The sequence below is a fragment of the Schistocerca piceifrons genome, chromosome 10 (assembly GCF_021461385.2).
Source record: "Schistocerca piceifrons isolate TAMUIC-IGC-003096 chromosome 10, iqSchPice1.1, whole genome shotgun sequence".
Lineage (NCBI taxonomy): Eukaryota > Metazoa > Arthropoda > Insecta > Orthoptera > Acrididae > Schistocerca > Schistocerca piceifrons.
In genome coordinates, this window is record NC_060147.1 from 48,756,157 (window position 1) to 48,771,451 (window position 15,295).

At 45.7% G+C, this 15,295-nt stretch overlaps 1 non-coding gene across 1 annotated transcript; it reads right to left on the minus strand.

Moving 5' to 3' along the window:
- Positions 1 to 4,887: 4,887 nt before the first annotated feature.
- Positions 4,888 to 4,962, minus strand: Trnat-ugu. The gene has a single exon. It is a non-coding gene; the product is annotated as a tRNA-Thr (tRNA).
- Positions 4,963 to 15,295: the final 10,333 nt, after the last annotated feature.

The window sequence follows — 15,295 nt, forward strand, 5'->3', positions numbered from 1 at the left end:
ATGTGGTGCTACAGAAGAACGCTGAAGATGAGGTGGGTAGATCACGTAACTAATGAGGACGTATTGAATAGAATTGGGGAGAAAGGGAATTTGTGGCACAACTTGACTAGAAGAAGGGATCGGTTAGTAGGACACGTTCCCAGGCATCAAGGGATCACCAATTTAGTATTGGAGGGAAGCGTCTACGAGGCACCCACTCTTTATGAACAATTCCCTTGGAATCAAAGAAGCGCACAAGCATACATGGTCAAGTTGTTAAACTTCTTTCTTTTTATCCTCGTTTGCTTTTTACGATAAAGGTGATTTTAGCCCGTTGAACACCTCACGTTTTATCCCTATATCTTTATTACCACGACGTCTTTAGATTACGTCCCCTCAGCCCCCCCCCCCCCCCCCAGCTAACTACTGGCTTTATACTTTTTAAGAGTTCCTCCTGTTGTCATAGGTAGCTTCATATATAAGTCCTTTACTAGCATAAGCAACCGTGTGCGGCTATTTTTAGGTTTCATCTCCTATTTAGCTCGTCTCCTGTTCCCCAGGGGGGGGGGGGGGGGGGTTCTAGCTAATGTCTGACAGGGGTAATGGTCTAAGAAAGGCTGCGAAACAGTGGTCTAGACACAATATTCGCTCGATACTCTCGTACGGCCGTATTTACGATAATGGCGGAATGAGACAAGAAAATCGCTCGTGTAGACGGGTGGGGCCCGATGGTTATGAGGCGGGACGATGCTGGAAGTGTGGCGGGGCGCGAAATAAAAAACGGTCGCGGCAGAGGCGATAAAGACGGACGGTGTGTGAGCGCGCGCGCTCCAGCCTCGAAATGTCGCGCGGCCCAAATATAGCGCGGCCAGAAAAAGCGAGGCCATGTGCGGCCTAGCTGTGTGGGAAGGCGACACGCATCCACCCAGAGCGAGGCTGGCCGGCGGTAGCGTAGGTCCGCGCCCTGCACCGTCGCCAAGTCCGCAAGGTGCAGACGTCAACGCTACAACACGCATCTGATCCGACCGGAAGAGACGTAGGAACCACCTCACCTTGCGCATGCGCAAAATCTTCTGCCTTCCTCTTCTAAAGACAGGTTGTATCAGAAAGAAATTATCCGATTTGGCATGTCTGTATTTCTGAAACTACACTACTGGCCATTAAAATTGCTACACCACGAAGATGACGTGCTACAGACGTGAAATGTAACCGACAGGAAGAAGATGCTGTGATATGCAAATAATTAGCTTTTCAGAGCGTTCACATAAGGTTGGCGCCGGTGGCGACACCTACAACGTGCTCACATGAGTGAAGTTTCCAACCGATTTCTCATACGCAAACAGCAGTTGACCGGCGTTGCCTGGTGAAACGTTGTTGTGATGCCTTATGTAAGGAGGAGAAATGCGAACCATCACGTTTCCGACTTTGATAAAGGTCGGATTGTAGCCTATCGCGATTGCGGTTTATGGTATCGCGACATTGCTGCTCACGTTGGTCGAGACCCAATGACTGTTAGCGGAATATGAAATTGGTGGGTTCACGAGGGTAATACGGAACGCCGTGCTGGATCCCAACGGCCTCGTATCACTAGCAGTCGAGATGACAGGCATCTAATCAGCGCTGCTGTAACGGATCGTGCAGCCACGTCTCGATCCCTCAGTCAACAGATGGGGACGTTGGCAAGACAACAACCATCTGCACGAACAGTCCGACGACGTCTGCAGCAGCATGGACCATCAGCTCGGAGACCACGGCTGCAGTTACCCCTGACGCTGCATCACAGACAGGAGCGCCTGCGATGGTGTACTCGATGACGAACCTGGGTGCACGAATAGCAAAACGTCACTTTTTCGGATGAACCCAGGTTCTGTTTACATCATCATGATGGTTGATTCAGTGTTTGGCGACATCGCGGTGAACGCACATTGGAAGCGTGTATTCGTCGTCGCCATACTGGCGTATCACCCGGCGTGACGGTGTGGGGTGCCATTGGTTACACGTCACGGTCACCTCTTGTTCGCATTGACGGCACTTTGAACAGTGGACGTTACATTTCAGATGTGTTACGACCTGTGGCTCTACCCTTCATTCGATCCCTGTGAAACCCTACATTTCAGCAGGATAATGCACGACCGCATGATGCAAGTCCTGTACGGGCCTTTCTGGATACAGAAAATGTTCGACTGCTGCCCTGGCCAGCACATTCTCCAGATCTCTGACCAATTGAAAACGTCTGGTCAACGGTGGTCGGGCAACTGGTTCGTCACAATAAGCCAGTCACTACTCTTGATGAACTGTGGTATCGTGTTGAAGCTACATGGGCAGCTGTACCTGTACACACCATCCAATCTCTGTTTGACTCAATGCCCAGGCGTATCAACGCCGCTATTACGGCCAGAGGTGGTTGTTCTGGGTACTGATTTCTCAGGATCTATGCACCCAAATTGCTTGAAAATGTAATCACATTCTACTATAATATATTTGTCCAATGAATACCCGTTTATCATCTGCATTTCGTCTTGGTATAGCAATTTTAATGGCCAGTAGAGTAGTTTTTTTCTGAACGGGACACTCAAAAAGTTATCTTTACGTGCCTTTTCATAGGTGTACAATACGCCCCCCTCGAGATCCACAGCATATGTTACTGCGGTACTCAAATTGTTCCCACACTGCAGCGAGCATGTCTTGACTTAAATCTTCCACGGCTGCTGTTATGCGATGTCTCAGTTCGTTCATTGTTGTTGGTAACAGTGGCACATAAACAGGGTCCCTTATTAACCCTCACAATAAATAATCACATACAGTCAGGTCCGGTGACGTCGGAGGCTAGTAACGTAAGGGTGAATCATTTGGTCCAGTGCGACCGATCCATCGTTCAGTAATCCTTCGATTTAAAAATTCCCCCTCTTTCAGATGTCAGTGCGGCCGTGCCGCATTTTGTTGGTAAGTGAAGTCGTTTGAATCAGTCTCCAACTGTGGGAAAAGAAAGTTCTTAAGCACGTCGAGATATGTGCTTCCTGTAACAGTGTTCTCGGACAAGAAAAATGTACAGTGCGACCTTTTCCCGTGAAACTGCACAAAACACATTAAATTTTGGAGAGCCCCTCTCATGTACTACAACTTCATGTGGTTGTTCCGTACCCCATATTCTCTCGTTATGGCGGTTCATCTTTCGATTTAAATGGAATGTTGCCTCATCAGTAAACACTAAGCGTGGAAGCAAACTGTCATCTTCCATCTTGCCAAGAACGATACTACAGAACTCCACACGTTGTTGTTTGTAACCATCACGAAGAGTTTGCAGTAGCTGAGTTTTGTACGGTTTGATGTGTAAACGTCGACACAACACGTGCCGGACGGACATCGGGGCCATGCTGAGCTGTCGAGCTGCACGGCGAACGGATTTCTGCGGACTCCTTGTGAAACTATGGAGGATGCGTTCGACGTCTGTGCCAGACACTCGGGGACGGCCCGGCGATTTACCTTTGCACAAACAACCTGTTTCTAGGAACTGTTCATGCCATCGTGTAATGCTCTGTGTTGTAGGAGGATCCACACCATACCTAGTACGAAAGTCACACTGAACAGTTATTATGGACCCGCACTGCACGAAACGCAGAACACAAAACTCTTTGTGATGTCCTGACACCATTTTTACTAGAACGATACTACAGAACTCCACACTCCACACGTGGGCATACACTGCTGCTATCTTGCGGGAATCGTATAAAACTCGAGTTTACTCTTTCCAACAGTATGTCGATTAGATTAGATTAGATTTACTTTCATTCCAATTGATCCATAGTGAGGAAGTCCTCCAGGATGTAGAACATGTCAGAAAACCAACAATACATGACAAATATTTACAACTCAAACAAATAAGCTAATGTACCATTCCACAGGTCCCAAGTGGAATGATCGTCATTTTCTAATGAACACTATATGAAAGAATCATTTTGTAAATACTAATGCACTGAATTTAAAATAAAAAAAGTTTTTTTAATTTATTTGTAAGGTAATAAACGTGTAATACAACTACTATAATACTTATTTACAATGAACACATTACTGCACTGAAATGGTGCAGAAGTTAGATTGTACTTACACACACACTCACACACACACACACACACACACACACACACACACACACACACATACACACACACACACACGCCCATACCTCAAATAATATAACAGTTATGATTTTTGAAAATCGTACGATTCTTTTTGATACGCCACGTACATTCAGAGGCAAGAAAAAAAGAATGTAAAAGAAACCACGATGGATGACAAGGAAATTATCCGAAGTGAACGGACGGAAATCGGTGGATGTGATGTACATGTACAAGCAAACAAATGATTACAGTTTCAGAAAAATTGGATGATCTATTCAAGAGGAAAAGCTTCACAAATTGAGCAAGTCAATAGCGCGTAGGTCCACCCCTGGGCCTTATGGAAACATTTAATCATTGACAAAGCGGCCGTATGTTCTCCTGAAGGACATCATGCCAAATTCTGTCCTACTGGCGCGTTAGATCGACAAAATCCCCAGCTGATTGGTTAGAGATCAGGCGACCTTGTTGGCCGAGGTAGGGTTTGGCAAGCACGAAGACAAACTGTAGAAACTTTGGACGGATAGCCTTTACCTTATTGAAATGTAAGCGCAGGGTGGCTTGCAATGAAGGGCAACTAAACGGTAAGTGGAATATCGTCGAAATACCGGTATGCTGTGACAGCCAAATGGGCCTTTCTATGAAATGTGAAGATGATATCTGTTCTTTCGAATATGTCCAAAAGAACAGATACCATCGGTGACCATGCAGCGCTCTAGAATGGAATGATAAAGCAAGAACCTGCGCTGTCGACAGGCGTTGATATACATCATTGGGGACAGTTGAAAATATGTGCCCCGACCGGGACTCGAACCCGGGATCTCCTGCTTACATGGCAGACGGTCTATCCATCTGAGCCACCGAGGGCAGAGAGGAGAGTGCGACTGCAGGGACTTATCCCTCACCTCCAGGTAGTTCAGCGCCCCCTGTCAACGCTGACTTAAACAGGCTCTCGTCGTTGGTTGGAGTCCGGTTCGGTCGCAGACTTTGAGAGAATCCGTACTGAGTAATAGAAACACGATATACAGGATGTTACAAAAAGGTACGGCCAAACTTTCAGGAAACATTCCTCACACACAAATAAAGAAAAGATGTTATGTGGACATGTGTCCGGAAACGCTTACTTTCCATGTTAGAGCTCATTTTAGTTTCGTCAGTATGTACTGTAATTCCTCGATTCACCGCCAGTTGGCCCAATTGAAGGAAGGTAATGTTGACTTCGGTGCTTGTGTTGACATGCGACTCATTGCTCTACAGTACTAGCGTCAAGCACATCAGTACGTAGCATCAACAGGTTAGTGTTCATCACGAACGTGGTTTTGCAGTCAGTGCAATATTTACAAATGCGGAGTTGGCAGATGCCCATTTGATATGTGGATTAGCATGGGGCAACAGCCGTGGCGCGGTACGATTGTATCGAGACAGATTTCCAGAGCGAAGGTGTCCCGACAGGAAGACGTTCGAAGCAATTGATCGGCGTCTTAGGGAGCACGGAACATTCCAGTCTATGACTCGCGACTGGGGAAGACCTAGAACGACGAGGACACCTGCAATGGACGAGGCAATTCTTCGTGCAGTTGACGATAACCCTAATGTCAGCGTCAGAGAAGTTGCAGCTGTACAAGGTAACGTTGACCACGTCACTGTATGGAGAGTGCTACGGGAGAACCAGTTGTTTCCGTACCGCGTACAGCGTGTGCAGGCACTATCAGCAGCTGATTGGCCTCCACGACTACACTTCTGCGAACGGTTCATCCAACAATGTGTCAATCCTCATTTCAGTGCAAATGTTCTCTTTACGGATGAGGCTTCATTCCAACGTGATTAGATTGGGCAGGCATTGTTGGTGATGTCTTGATTGGGCCCCATGTTCTTCCACCTACGCTCAATGGAGCACGTTATCATGATTTCATACGGAATACTCTACCTGTGCTGCTAGAACATGTGCCTTTACAAGTACAACACAACATGTGGTTTATGCACGATGGAGCTCCTGCACATTTCAGTCGAAGTGTTCGTACGCTTCTCAGCAACAGATTCGGTGACCGATGAATTGGTAGAGGCGGACCAATTCCATGGCCTCCACGCTCTCCTGACCTCAACCCTCTTGACTTTCAGTTAGGGGGGCATTTGAAAGCTCTTGTCTACGCAACCCCGGTACCAAATGTAGAGACTCTTCGTGCTCGTATTGTGGACGGCTGTGATACAATACGCCATTCTCCAGGGCTGCATCAGCGCATCAGGGATTCCATGCGACGGAGGGTGGATGCATCGCTAGCGGAGGACATTTTGAACATTTCCTGTAACAAAGTGTTTGAAGTCACGCTGGTACGTTCTGTTGCTGTGTGTTTCCATTCCATGATTAATGTGATTTGAAGAGAAGTAATGAAATGAGCTCTAACATGGAAAGTAAGCGTTTCCGGACACATGTCCACATAACATATTTTCTTTCTTTGTGTGTGAGGAATGTTTCCTGAAAGTTTGGCCGTACCTTTTTGTAACATCCTGTATAGCCTGCGTTCTGCGAACAGTAATAGTGTGTAGAAGTATGAGGTTGAAAACCGTAGCCACTCGTGGCAGTGTATCATGTGCCAGATACCCTTACTGACAAGGAGTTTCTAGAAAGCCATTACGAGCAGAATCTAACAAAAGAAGACTTCGACAGAGGGGTCAAAAGAAGGTTTAAAACAGGGCCTAAGGGAAGGATTTTCAGTCACCAGATACTGGAGGTCAGCCCACACCTGTACAGAGTCCTTACATGGAGACAGAGAGTCTACATAGATTTCGAATCACTCTCTGTGAAAGACTGTAGTAAACCAGAGTTCTAAGTGTTGTGACCTAGGACATATGACTAAAACATGCAGAAAGGCCGACGTTACGTGTGCCAAGTGCGGCAACTAAGGACACAAGCGCCGGCCGATGTGGCCGAGCGGTTCTAGTCGCTTCAGTCTGGAACCGCGCGACCGCTGCGGTCGCAGGTTCGAATCCTGCCGCGGGCATGGATGTGTGTGATGTCCTTAGGTTAGTTAGGTTTAAGTAGTTCTAAGTTCTAGCGGACTGATGACCTCAGATGTTAAGTCCCATAGAGCCATTTGAAGGACACAAGCACAATGACTGCACATCCGCAGTTTGCGTCTGCATACCCTGCAAATACAGAGGCCGCATCTGCAGTAAAACAAACGGAGGTGATTCTCAGACCTATAAACAACTGCATGACCAGCTCCTGGACAGTAAAGAATGGCTCTCAAAATGTGATTACAAAAAAGCAGACTGGGAAAGGCTCTTCCAGGAGTACAATTCGCCAGAGCTGCATGTGGATCTCGATACAGACGAGGCAGTGGGGTAGATAGCATAAAGCAGGCAGTAGACGTTGTCGTGTCTAGGAGGAGTAGAGTCCAAAGCGTGCACCCAGCATCATGGACTCCAGAACTTAGTGACCTGCACCAGGCTACGCACAGAGCAAGATGCAGGTATCAGCAAACATTCAACCCGCTACATGGAGAATTCAGGCTAAACCTCTACAGGCAATACAAAGAATTGGGAAAGCCATATAACTTGGTTCGTGAAAAGATAAGGGCACCTACGGTGTTATCATCGATAAGGACATCTGGTGAGAACACTACAACAACTAGGCAAGAAACAATAACGGTGCTCCACCAAGCCCTGCTTCCGGATGATGACCCCATGGAGGACACACCAGAGCAGGTTGGAATAAGAAAAAGAGCGAGAAAGACAGTATACCAATAACACAGCAGTATACCCCCTCTCACCGCATGAGGTGGTAAAAGTAATATCAAATCTGAAAAGTGGGAAATCTCCCCGGCCCAACGGGGTCACGGTCGAGGTACTTCAAGCAATAAAGATAGCTCAAACAATTATATGCGAGGTTGAGTCAAATGAAAACATTAAATTTGAAATAAAAAATCGAAATTTCGCGCCGTTGTCATGTAAGTTGGTAAGCGTGCTACAAACAGCGTGCAGAATGGCCTGTAGGTGGCAGCATAGTGCAGATGTACACATACCGTCGCAGTATCAATATAAAGATGGCCGCCCCACTTGCGTCTTGCACCAGGGCAGAACAGCGTTCTGCTATTCGGTTTTTGCGTATTGAAGGTGTAAAACCTACTGAAATTCATCGACGAATGAACGTTCAGTACGGTGATGCATGTTTGCCACAGCAGTAAGTCTACGAATGGAGTAGGAAGTTCGCAAATGGTGTGACTTCAGTGGAAGGTGCTCCTCGTCCAGGTCAGGCACAACGAGTTGTGACTCCACAGAACATTGCAGCAGTTGAAGCCATAGTGAAGGAAAACCGCCGACACTGAATGACATTGCAGCATGTTTACAGATTACTCACGGGTCAGCATACGACATTGTGCATGATGTGCTCCAGTTTCACAAAGTGTCTGCAAGATGGGTGCCGCGGCAGCTGACTCCTGAAATGAGAGAACGACGTGTTGATGTTTGTGAAGAACTTCTGAGCTATGAACGAGAAAGTGATGGCTTCCTTGCAAGAATCGTTACTGGGGACGAAACCTGGGTTCACTTCCACCAACTGGAAACGAAGAGGGCAAGCAAGGAAATGGCGCCATTCTTCATCACCAAAACCGAAGAAGTTTCGAACGGAACCATCAGCAGGGAAGGTTATGCTGACTCTCTTTTGGGACGAAAAAGGCGTCCTTTTGGAGAATTTCATTCCTAGAGGGACCACTGTCACCAGTGCATCATACACAGATCTCCTAAAAAATCATCTGCGGCCTGCAATCAAATCAAAGCGACGTGGATTGCTCTGTCTGCAGGTGCCCTTTTGCAACATGACAATGCGAGACCCCACACTGCCTGTACAACAGTTGCAATAATCACAGACTTGCATTTTGAGTGTCTTCCTCATCCACCACACGCACCAGACCTTACCCCAAGTGATTTCCATATGTTTGGACCACTCAACGACGCAATGGGAGGAAAGAAGTTCCGTTCTGATGAAGAGGTACGCCACGCGGTGCATGGGTGGTTGCGCGGACTACCAAAAGAATTTTTTTCTAAAGGAATTTATGCACTTTGCAAGCGCTGGAGGACTTGCATTGAGCGTGGGGGAGATTATGTTGAAAAGTGATACAGCCTTGTACCTCTTCTGCACAATAAATAATATTTAAAAAAATATTTAAGGTTTTCATTTCACTCACCCTCGTACTTGCACCGAAAGTACATCACCTCATACTTAGAAGTTAAGTTTTGTTCTTCTCTTTATACACTGAAGGCCAAAGAAACTGGTACAGGCATGCGTATTCAAATTCAGAGATGTGTAAACACCTAGAATACGGTGCTGCGGTTGGCACCGATTATATAAGACAACAAGTGCCTGGCGCAGTTGTTAGATCGATTACTGCAGCTACAATGGCAGGTTATCAAGATTTATGAGAGTATAAACGTGGTGTCGGTGCATGAGCAATGGGACGCAGCATCTCCGAGATATCTACATCTACATCCATACTCCGCAAGCCACCCGACGGTGTGTGGCGGAGGGTACCTTGAGTACCTCTATCGGTTCTCCCTTCTATTCCAGTCTCGTATTGTTCGTGGAAAGAAGGATTGTCGGTATGCCTCTGTGTGGGCTCTAATCTCTCTGTTTTTATCCTCATGGTCTCTTCGCGAGATATACGTCGGAGGGAGCAATATACTGCTTGACTCCTCGGTGAAGGTATGTTCTCGAAACTTTGACAAAAGCCCGTACCGAGCTACTGAGCGCCTCTCTTGCAAAGTCTTCCACTGGAGTTTATCTATCATCTCCGTAACGCTTTCGCGATTACTAAATGATCCTGTAACGAAGCGCGCTGCTCTCCGTTGGATCTTCTCTATATCTTCTATCAACCCTATCTGGTACGGATCCCACACTGCTGAGCAGTATTCAAGCAGTGGGCGAACAAGCGTACTGTAACCTACTTCCTTTGTTTTCGGATTGAATTTCCTTAGGATTCTTCCAATGAATCTCAGTCTGGCATCTGCTTTACCGACGATCAACATTATATGATCATTCCATTTTAAATCACTCCTAATGCGTACTCCCAGATAATTTATGGTATTAACAGCTTCCAGTTGCTGACCTGCTATTTTGTAGCTAAATGATAAAGGATCTATCTTTCTGTGTATTCGCAGCACATTACACTTGTCAATTGTGGATTTTCCTGTATGACTATTTCATGAGTGTACTGTGAATAAATGGTTCAAATGGCTCTGAGCACTATGGGACTCAACTGCTGAGGTCATTAGTCCCCTAGAACTTAGAACTAGTTAAACCTAACTAACCTAAGGACATCACACACATCCATGCCCGAGGCTACTGTGAATATCAAGAATCTTGTAAAACATTAAATCTCCGACATCGCTGCGGCCGGAAACAGATCCTGCAACAGCGGGGCCAACGACGGCTGAAGAGAATCGTTCAACGTGACTAAGTGCAACCCTTCTGCCAGTTGCTGCAGATTTCAATGCCGGGCAATCAACAAATTTCAGAGTGCGAACCATTCAACGAAACATCATCGATATGGGCTTCCGAGCCGAAGGCTCTCTCGTGTTCCCTTGATGACTGCACGACACAAAGCTTTACGCCTCCCCTGATCCCGTCAACACCGACATTGAACTGGAAACATGCTGCCTGGTCGGACGACTCTCGTTTCAAATTGTATCGAGTGGATGGACGTGTACATCTCCGAGGTAGCGATGAAGTGGGGATTTTCCCGTACGACCATTTGATCAGGAATCCGGTAAAACATCAAATCTCCGCCATCGCTGCAGTGGGAATAAAATCCTGGAAGAACGGGACCAGTGACGACTGAAGACAATCGTTCAACATGACAGAAGTGCAACCCTTCCACAGATTGCTGTAGATTTTAATGCTGGGCCATCAAGAAGTGTCAGCGGGCGAACCATTCAAGGTAACATCATCGTGTACCCTTGATGACTGCGTGTCACAAAACTTTACGCCTGACCTTGGCCCGTCCACACCGACAATGGCCTGTTGATGACTGGAAACATGTTACCTGGTCAGACGAGTCTCGTTTAAAATTGTATTGAGCAAATGAATATGCGAGTATGGAGGCAACATCATGAATCGAAGGACCCTGCTTCTCACCAGGGAGGCCACCGGTTCAAGCTGGTGAAGGCTATTTAATGGTGTGGGGCGTGTGCAGTTGGAGTGATATGGGACCCTTCATACGACTAGATACGACTCTTGACAGGTGACACGTACGTAAGCATCCTGTCTGATCACCTGCATCTCTAGCGGTTCTAGGCGCTTCAGTCCGGAACCACGCGGCTGCTACGGTCGCAAGTTCGAGTCCTGTCTCGGACATGCATGTGTGTGATGTCCTTAGGTTGGTTAGGTTTAAGTAGTTCACAGTCTAGGGGACTGATGGCCTCAGATGTAAAGTCCCATAGTGTTAGAGCCATTCGAACCATCACCTACATCCATTCGTGTCCATTGTGCATTCCGACAAACTTGGGCAATTCCAGCAGGACAATGCTTCACTCCATACCTCCAGAAATGGCTCCAGGGACATTCTTCTGAATTTATCCACTTCCGCTGGCCACCAAACTCCCCAGACATGAACGTGACTGAGCATATCTGGGATGCCTTGCAACGTGCTGTTCAGAAGACATGTCCACCCTTTTGTGCTCTTACGTATTTATGGACAGCCCCGCAGGATTCACAGTGTCGATTCCCTCCAGCACTACTTCAGGCATTAGTCGAGTCCATGTCACGTCATGTTGTGGCACTTTTGCGTGGTCGCGGGGGCCCTGCAGGATATCAGATCTACCAGTTTCTTTCTCCCTTCTGTGCAGAACTAAAGTGTCTATTAATCTTGCAGAGTGTTACGTACAGATCAGTTTGGATTCCTGCCGGCGGCCATCGCAGTTTCTCTCCCTCCTTGTTTGTGTCTGTGCTGACTCCCACAGTAGCCGACAAGACACTAAGTTTCCTTTTATTTCCCTATTTAATTTAATATTTCGAGTCTATGTATGTATCTTGAAACTGAGACAAAATTTTTCAATCGGTATTTGATTTCTACGTGTATTACAGGACATACTAAGAATAAAAAACCGAAAATCGGTTATTTCAGAAACCGGTTATTTTGAACGTTTTTAAAACTCAGGTTAAGCTGGTATGGGAAAAAAAACTCGCTGCATCCATGATAACTACCATCCCGACCAGGAGCAGCGAGAATTCAGCCAACAGCGAAAGCGATTAAGGTGGGTTTCACTTCATTCGTCATTCTTTCCACAGCGAAATTTATTCGAGATAATTGATTCTTCATTTAGTGTTAAAATGTACAGTACATTTCATTGTTCGTTTATTGGGAGCTGTATTTATATCGACTGTTCACTTGCGGTCTCCCATATTATTGTTCTGTACTCGAACAACAACTGAACGCGGCAGTCCTTTTTTTTTTTTTTTTTTTAAATTCCTAGTTGCCATTCTTTGCTGGTGATTAGCCGCTTAGCATAGCGCGTTGGTATGACGAATACGCCGCACCACAGCCTCACATGTATTGCTGTTCGTGACGTAGCTCTTTTCCAGACTCGTAACTGATAAACACGGCGAGTATTAACTAGTAATGACACACGATGTAATCAACAGAACTTCAAGCTTTGCACCCGTGTTTTCTCCGCCACCATAGCTACAGGGTGGCGCAGTTAAAAAGTATCCCGCCTCCCCTTTGAATGCGAGCACTGTATTTCGACTTCACAGAGTTAACAGCTACAACAACGGAGAGTTTTATGCATTAATCGGTTGTTAGCATTCTTCAGTCAGCATTTTAGTTTGTTTCATCAGTGAAGTTAGACGGTTCTCTTTACGGTCTGCAAAACGATTTTTTCGATAGAAGAAAGAACTGAAATTGCGGCAGCATATGTGGAAACAAGTTCGATTAAGGAAACTCGCGAAATCCTCAGTGCCAAGTATTTGTTTACCTTCCTTATTGCCAAATGTTTGAGTCTAGATTAATGGTTCAAATGGCTCTGAGCACTATGGGACTTAACTTCTGAGGTCATCAGTCCCCTAGAACTTAAACTACTTAAACCTAACTAACCTAAGGACATCACACACATCCATGCCCAAGGCAAGATTCGAACCTGCGACCGTAGCGGTCGGGCGGTTCCAGACTGTAGCGCCTAGAACCACTCGGCCACCCCGACCGGCCTAGGTTAATGAGAAGTGTCATAAACGAACGTATATTTTAACTGCATTGACTTTGGAGCTTAATTTTTTTACACCACTGTTGGGCCATAGACCTTAGTATATGACAGATTTCAACTTCACACGTCTACTCGTTCCTGAGGAAAAGGGGTCTCAACAGATGGAACAAAGGACACAAAAAATTATTATTGTTTGATCATTACAAATGAACGCTTTTCGGATATTTTCCGTTAGTTGAAACATTGCTTCTTGCCAAATTTCTTTATTCTAGATCAACGTTCTGTACGATTTGATGAGTGACTTGCGAGTATCAAAACATGTAACATAAATGCTTCCCATTTTTTGACTGATTTATCTTAAAACCTTAGATTTATTTACATCGCCAAGGGAGTATAGACCGTAGTATGTCACATAAATTTCAGTTTGATATGTCAACCCATTTGCGAGAAAAAAGGCCTTTAACAACAGTCGGACACATAACAATGTCATCCTGTAAGGGTTCCGTTTTTATCGAGCTATGTACGGAACGCTAAAAAGGAGGCGGCTTTCTCTACTGCTAGCGCCCAACCGGAGACTCATTGAAATCAGGGGCCGCTCGATAATTTCAGAGCCAAAGAAATTACCAATATCTGTGAAATACGAAAGAAGCTAATGAGACAGTTTGTGCCGGCCTCGGTGGTCTAGTGGTTCTAGGCGCTCAGTCCGGAACTGCGAGACTGCTACGGTCGCAGGTTCGAATCCTGCCTCGGGCATGGATGTGTGTGATGTCCTTAGGTTAGTTAGGTTTAAGTAGTTCTAAGTTCTAGGGGACTGATGACCACAGATGTTAAGTCCCATAGTGCTCAGAGCCATTGGCCATTGGAGACAGTTTGTACCGTTCGTCGATTACTTTGCCGCGAGAACGAAATTCACTGTCTGACGAATGGAGCGTCTAACAGCCTCATCGCGCCATCTATTTAACGCTGCCGCACTGACCAAGTACTTCCCCGTACGACCGCTGCGTGGCGCTAGACGTCAGTCTTAACTAGTAAGTTACAACGAGACGGAAATAATAATCTACGAGCTCACGCAGAGTAACTGCAAGTATTGTCATAAGAAGCTATTTGTGGTCTTAATACGTGAGTATATCATTTAGCTTGTATCTGTGCAGTTAGTACCGATCAGTAAATAAATCTGTACCCATTCACATAGTACACCTTATTGCCAATATAAACGGTCCTTAATGTAATCAGAGCGTGTAGAATCCTTCGTGGAGATGCTAGATGAGGTAAATGATTTTTGGAGCTTGCGGATCGAGGGTGATCCGCAGCAGAATATAGAGATTAAATTATAGGTGATGAAATGGGTGAGTAAAGAAGAGTTTACTGCGAACTTCTGATTCGAAAGATTTCTATGAATGCTGCTCTTCGGTGAGTGCGATTAGTCGCAGTTAGAAATTGCAAATAACGAATTCACAAATTTTATTTCTCCGCTATCTCTGCGATTTTGCTACTCCTGTGACTTAACGCGAGTTCTGTGACATCTGTTATTTATCACCGCACATGGTACACTGTGGTTAGCGCAAGTAAGAAATGAACCGAGTCAATGCAACCGAAAAATATGCTCTCGCTGTATAGGCGATTATTTATGAGAGCCTAATATAAGGTTTCAGTAACCCAACAGACAAAAGTTAGCTGAAATGGTATTAATATTCCCAACAATTCTTCCTCAGTTGTTACATGATACACGCAAGTTACATTTGCCCACAGATAAAATTTCGTCTCAACAAAGCACACAGTATTAAGTATGTTTTACTTATGTTCTTCCTTTGGCCTTAGTTGTATGTTAATGGAACAAGTGTGAAAATATTTATAGTGTGATGTTGAGAATCATAACACAAATACCACGCAACACCATAGGAGTTCAAGTTTAGAATATGGATTCTAACCGCATTGTTACTTGCACAAGTATCTGAACCACATTGTCAGCCACTCGATGTGGCAATAACTATGAGTGACAGCTGAACTGG